We start from the raw sequence: 7687 nt of genomic DNA, 5'->3' as shown, positions 1-7687 counted from the left end.
AAGACATTCTCATATACAATACAAGAACGGGAAGTCGTCAAGTTTCTCTCTTACATGCAAGTGTCCTGGTCTCCCCACTGACTGAGTTATTCACTCTGGGAGCAGTATATCTCGCCAACTTTTCTTCGTATAACCAAATACGATGTCTATTTAATTTAATTTTTTTCTCAATTACATTTTCTTTTAGATGTTATTGTTCAAAAAAAAAAAAAAAGAATATGTATTACTTTCTTTGAATTCCATTTAACTTTTAGGAACTTATTTTGTTTTTACCTTTTAAAATTGAATTGTTTTTTTTTAGTTTAGTTTTCTCTTAATTTTAAGATTTTATTGTTTGAAAATGGAACATATTTTTTAATTTCAATTAATTTATATAACATTATATGATTTATATTATTATTATTAGTTAATAAGTATTTCTTTTGCTAATTTAATTCTCTTTACATTTTTGGACTTTATTGTTTTAAAAAGAAAAAAATATTTTACTACATCATTTGATTTTTTTTGCCTTTTTTTAATTTGACTTTTTTTAATTTCTAGATTTTGTTTTAAAAATAATTTTTTTTCCTATTTTATTTATTTTTAAATACTACCTTATTTTTTATTTATTTTTCTTTCTTATTAAATTTTTAGATTTTATTGTGTTAAGAAAAATTTTAAATTTTCATTTAATTTTCAAAAATATTTTTTATTTATTTCTGCTTTATATTAATTTCTTTTCTAATGAAATTTTCTTTTATTTATTAGTTTTTACTGTTAAAAAAAAAATAATACATATATATAGTTTTTAATTTAAATTAATTTATTTATTGCTAAAAGGCGAACAGCATAATGTTTCATTCAATTAGTCTTTCGAAAAACAGTAAAGAAATTTCAAGATAGTTTGCCTTGAAAAAATACCTCAGTCTCAAATGTGTACACTGACGGTCTATTGACCATAATAGTGAACGGTGTAATATTTTTCGCAGTCGATCGGTTTTGAATCTTATTTGAGAAATACCTACATACTTAGCAGAAGAAACTCCATACTGCAGTGTAAGCGTCCAACAATATATGTATATACACGTATGAACATGCATACATATGCATATGTATGTTAGTCTACGCAGGCAATCAGCGCATTGGGCTTGGTCTTAGCGCTTCCTTCATGCAATAAATTCTTTTCAATTAACTTTGCATTTGAATTTAATTGCCTACATTACACAAACATAGACGCGTGCATACGGAGCTGTCGTAACTGCAATAAATAAAGTGTTATGCCTTTCTCTGTTGAGCTGATGTATACAAGCATTAATACATATGGGTCACGGTTGCCAACCGCCCCATTTTCGGCGAGACTGTCCCAGATTTAAGAGCTATGTCCCGGTCCCGGTCTCGGTACAATGCCTGCCGGTACGCAAATGTCCCGATTTTTGGCAAGAAACAATTTTGACATCTCGTGGTAAATGAGTTAGAACTCTTCAGATATTTACATTTTATATATTCTATTTACGAAATTTATGTCCAAAAGAGGACAACATACCCTCTCTACCCCCGGGATGAATTCTGAAATTTCTAGAGTCTCTAGGGTTACTCGTCGCAATGCTTTATTCAACTATCTAGCTATATAAGTACGAAATGCTCTCTCAAAAGTGAATAAACGCGCCGAAACCACGAGAATGCAAAACTAACAAATTTTCGTGCCCGAAGCTAAGAGCACAATTAGCCACCGACGTAAAACCGTAGACCGAGTCAGCTGACACGACCTGTCGTATGGCCTTCTCGTGTTAACGGTAACTCACCAACGCATGGCGCAGTAACGTTGTCGTTGCTTATCTCTCTCTCTCTTTCTCTCTATAAACAGTATTTCATATGTTGATATGGACGGCAGGTACGGAAGGGGCCTAAACGTCAAATCGCACAAAATTATAAATAAATTTGAGCGGCAGAAAATACAATAACGTTTAACTAATGGTTCACTTGATGTTTTTCACATATTTCTTAGCTAAAATTTGAAAGTTTAACATTTTTCCTCTTCTTTTGGCAGTTTGACCGTTTTCACAAACTCGCCTGGAAAAATAGTCCGGAAAATATTACTCGCTCAAAGTGGCTCTCAACAGCTCGAGAACCAACCAAATAAACACAAATTGGGCACTTTCGGGCACCAGCCGGCGAGCAAAAGAACGGCCTTACTGTGCGTCCCGGTTTCAATAATGCAAAAGTTGGCAACCCTGTGTCGTAACTTCAACGAATAAAGAGTTATGCCTTTGAGCGAATGCATTCACGCATACTTACGCATTTTGAATGCATTCCGAATGGTCCAATTGCAGTGTTGACTTCGTTCAACTGACTCCTTTATGCTTTACGACCATGGCGAAACTAATAATTCGTCACATGCATATCTAAACATATGTATGCACATACATACATACATGTACATATGTTTTCGTGTGCACTGTGGGAGCGAGTTATCATCACATTTCTGCTTGGCTTAGCTATCGCCAGCTGAAGGTATTAAAATTATGATTACTCTCTCACACATACTCGCCACATTCACTACGTAATACAAACATGAAGCGTGTAGAGATTTTTACTAAAGCATAAAGCAAAAGTGAAGCAGAAAATTCAGTGTGAAGCAGGCTGATAGTGTAAGGACTCGTTAAATAACTTGTGAGTAACTTTAGTTGGTGCAAAGTGCTCATAAGCGAATAACTAAGTAAGCATTTTAGTTTTGTATGGAATTTTTTGTAGTCTAGCATACTTTTGGGCTAAAATGTCTGCCTGCCTGCTGCGCGCCCGGCTAGCAAACTTTTGCAACTGCATTTGGAAGTTATTACATACATGTTTGTATCACAAGCAAACTTTTTTTTTGCCGTACACCCCTGAGTCTAACGACGTTTTCTTTTCTACATTTTCATTGGCCTCTGCTTGCTGTTTGAGCGCAGCGTAGAAAGGGCAGATATCATTTTCGGGTAGAAAAGAAAACGCTATACAATATTTTTCCATTTGCAATTTCGAGACAAAATGTGTCGCCTTTTTGCCCCTACATTCGGGAATACATTGTTTTGAATAATTAAAATACATTATATGCAAAAATTGGGAAGAAGACTTTGAAAATTTGTGTATAGTCAAACATCCGAAGACATAGGTCCACACAGCTTATGTGCAGTCCTTTCTCTTGTTCCATGACTCTGTAAGCGGAAGGATGTATAAGCTTCTTATCCTCCACATTGCCGCCTGAGATGAATCTAGCTGTGAACAGGAGAACCTCATTCGTGATTAGAATGTGTAGAGGAGGCAGGGTTTTGAAGGGCCTCGAGATCCGCTCTTCCTATGGAGCGTAAGAAATCCAATATAGCTGGACGGTTTTTGCCATGCCTTGCCTTCTTATTGCAATCTATGACGGTCTTCGTATGTGTAAGTAGGATATGAAAATAGAGATTTAAAGGCTAACTGACTGTCAAAGTATTGTTGCTAAAAATTTCAACTTGAAAAAATATTACAGTGGTTAAGTAACCAAAAGAACCTGCAATTATCCGGATAAGTGCAGAACACGGCAGATGCTACTCCTTCCTTCAATTTGGAACCAACAGTGCGAATGTGCGTCGCATCTTCTTCGACCTTCGATGTGCGCGCCCGTATACCAACCATCGACCATTGTAGGCCTCAACCGATCTTTCAAAATTTAAATTAAGATTTATAATAGATTGCCCTCACCCGCTGCGTTGAGTGTACATATTTATGAAATTTTTGCATGCTAAATTTGGTGTAATTTATTTCAATAAAAGTCAACATACTTAAACTCAGCTAAAAACATAAAAGATTTAAAAAGTTTTTTTAGCCCTCATTAAAATATTTTCAGACTAAAATTTTCTAAAATAGCTTTCTTGTGATACGTTTTTAACCAACTTATTCCCTTTAAAAAGGTGGCAAACCTCCTACATGTAGTTTAGATATGCAGCATTTCTAAAAACATTTGGGTCGATACCCATATTGTAATAATCCATTAAAATTATTAAATAGTTTGAATTTAACTAATTAAACATGTGGCAACCTTCTTAAACCACTTTCGCCTGACGCCCATATTTGGATGCATATATATTGAGTTTGACTTTTAAAACTGGTGGCTACCCTACTATATGTGGCTGTCGATTTGCATATATATCCCGATTGGAATAATTCATATAATAAATAATTTAATTTTAATTTAGTTTTGAAACAGTTGGCAACCCTCTTCAAATACCCCGGTAAATTCTACATGTTTAAATTAGAAATGTCTAATTGTGCTTTCGTTTGGCACTTTAACTTGTATATAATTTCATTAAATTCGACTTTTCAAACAGGTGGCAACTCTTTTCAAATTATATTCAAAGTTCAACCTTGCTAACCTCATTTTGCATCGTAATTCAAGTAGAATTTGATTTTTCAAGCAGATGGCAACACTCCTATGTAAAGTTTGGAGAAAAAAATCTTTTCAAGACCATTTCGATTGATACCCATATTTCAAATAATTCATTGATTTAATTTTGTAAATCAAAACAAAGGCTTCTTAACAATCGTTCATATGACATCCATATTTTAATTTTTCATATAGCTTGGTGATAATTAATTCTTAAACTGGGTACAACCTTTTTAAGCCTCTTTCGTCTAACACCCATAGTATAGTACAAATTTCAAATAAATAATACCCTTAATTCAAGTTGAATTTGATTTTTTAAAGAGGTGGCAGTTCTCCGCTATGACTAAGGAGTTGATTTTATATATGTATCTCCTACCAAGTTTCAATATTTCTACTATAAATACTTTCTGAGAAATGCAGTATGAAAATTTCCGTTTGTTTGGGAGGTGCCATGCCCCCTTGTCTAATCGGGAAAAAAGCTACCCTATATTTTAAGTTGGGCCTAATGACACCAGTATGCTAAATTTCATGATGATCGGCTGAGCATTTAAAGCGTGAAAGCGTTACAAACAAACAAACTCACTTTCTCATTTACATATAATATTAATAAGAATGTACAGAATAAAATTATCCGATAGGTGACGCTGTAGGCAAGTTATTTGCAAAAACCGTTTCCACTTGTAAATGGAAGCTTTATTGATTTTAAATTTTCTATAGCTTCCATACGTCAAAAACGAATGACTTAAAAATCTCTCATTGCTACAATTCATTCCAAAGCGCACCTATCGTTCCATACATACATATGCATGTAGAAACATGTTCATGCACAAAAACTTTCCTTTTCATAAAAATAAAAAAATAACTAAGTTCAAAGTAAATTTCGATTAGTGCACAACTTTTAAGCCAATTAGTAGTTTAATTTATTTAGTGAAATTCTATTACCATCAATTGATGTTTGCATTGGCAGCTGCACAAAAAAAGTGAGACGACCTTTGAAATTGAAGTAATTAGTTGGCATTAAACAACTAACTAATCGAGAGTGTTAACTACTTCACAACTAACTATGCAATCACTTTGTTTGTGCCTTTTTTCTGCTCTATGTATGTACATATATCAATTACCTTGACATATGCCAGCATTTCAATGGCAATGCCACTTTAAGCGGTTTACAGGTAAATAGTTAAATAGCTACGTATGTATGTATGTATGTATGTATTTATGTACAAATGTAGTCAATAAACAGACATGCATTCGTGGGCAATGTAATGCATAAGTTCTTATGTGGTGGTCTGGGAATTTGTTTTAAACATCTATGGCTTCTTTGTCTATTTTGCTTATCCTTCACTCAGTGCTGTGTTACTTTGTAATTCGCATCCTTGCGTTCTTTTGATAACTCGATAAGAAAAAAATAAAACATTTTGTGACATGCTAAATTGAACTGACACAGGGATGGATGACTTAACTTGGCAATCAATCCTACAAAAGGTATTGATGGCCACTTTATCACTTTAAGGGCTGGTTTTTCAATGTATGGTTTTCACTACCTCCCAGTTAAACAGCATTACCGACGTTTTCGACATCATGCATATAGCATGTGATCGATGAAGCGGCCCTTGTATTTAACCGGAGCTTCTATAAATTAAATTGGTGTACTTAGGGCCAGTTTTTTCCGAATTGTTATGAGTAATCATATGCACCAATTGCTATGGATCATGAATAAGAGCCAGTTTGTCAATGTTTGGTTAACACAAACTCCAAGTTAAACATGGTTAGCGGCGTTATCGACTCGCTGTTATATGGTATGGAGTCGATCACGTCGATAACTATGTTTAACCTGCAGTTAGTGCTAATCAGACATCGACAAACTGGCCCTTATTCATGATCCATAGCAATTGGTGCAAATGATTACTCATAACAATTCGAAAAAGAACTGTGAATAATTCCCACCAAAACAAGAACAAACTCAAAATAAACTTAACCTTTGTGTCGGCAATTTTGAATTGACTGCAGTTGATCCGGATTTAGTCCCAGAGTTAATTCCCAAAATTAATTCGGATCAAGGAAATTTTCGATGACAACACTGGTAAAAAAAGTTCGGCGTCCACGGTGGCCGAGTGATGAGGGCTACGTTCTAGAAGTCCCTGGGGCCCAGGTTCGATCCTCAATTGGAGCGGTTGCCAAATTTTGTTTTGTTTTTATTACTTATTTATTTTATTTATACATTTTATTTTAATTTATTTTCTTTTACTTTATTTCATTTCACATAATTTATTTAATTATTAGTTAATTAAAATTTTTAGAGTTTAATTTTACTAAAACAGTCAACAAGAATTAGCTGAAAACAACGTTAAAATAAGAAGTTATAATTGAATGAATAACAAGTAAGAAAGTCTAAGTTCGGGCGGAGCCGAACATTAAATACCCGGCGCAAGTATTAAATATATGTTTTTTCACCCTTCCGAAACCTTCCGCTAGATGGTAAGCCGGGGTGTATCAATTTTGAGTAAATTAGCGTCCTTCAATTTCGAAATATTGAAGTTTCAAGCATTTCTTAAATTTACCGTTATATGAGAATCGGCCGTTATTTTAGTCCGATTTCAATAATTTTCAACGTTTTGCTTACACGTGGCAAGTACAATAACCATACCGAGTTTGGTACAAATTGGTAGAACGGTTACCGATATACTTATATGTGATCATAAGTGGGCGGTGCCACGCCCATTTTCCAAAATTTTACCATAAACGTATTTCTTGGTAAAGAATTGTTGCAAGCATCAATTTTGAATAAATTAGCTTCAATATTTACTGATTTATCGAAGATTTTGTATTTCTCTAAATTACCGTTATATGGGATGTGGGCGTGGTTATTGTCCGATTTTAAAAAGTTTCGGCGGTTTTTTATGCTGTACGAAGGCCAACAACTGTGCCAAGTTTGGAAGAAATTGGTGCAGCGGTTACCAAGATATACACATGTAACCATAAGTGGGCGTGGCTACGCCCATTTTCCAAAAATTTATAATATTCTTATTTTTCGTCTAAAAATTATTGTAAATATCAATTTTGAGTGAATTATCTTCAGTAGTTACTAAAATATCGCAGTTTTCGTATTTCTGGAAATTACCGTTATATGGGAAGTGGGCGTGGTTAAAGTCCGATTTCGCCCATTTTCAATACCAACCTACCTTGGATTAAGGGAAACCTACATACCAAATTTCGTTGAGATATCTCAATTTTTGCTCGAGTTATCGTGTACACGGACAGACGGACAGACGGACAGACGGACAGACGGACAGACGGACGGACAGACAG

This window comes from Rhagoletis zephyria, unplaced genomic scaffold, assembly GCF_001687245.7.
Source record: "Rhagoletis zephyria isolate East Lansing unplaced genomic scaffold, Rhagoletis_zephyria_1.1 Rzeph_scaffold_00052, whole genome shotgun sequence".
NCBI lineage: Eukaryota > Metazoa > Arthropoda > Insecta > Diptera > Tephritidae > Rhagoletis > Rhagoletis zephyria.
This window is presented reverse-complemented; position numbering follows the sequence as displayed.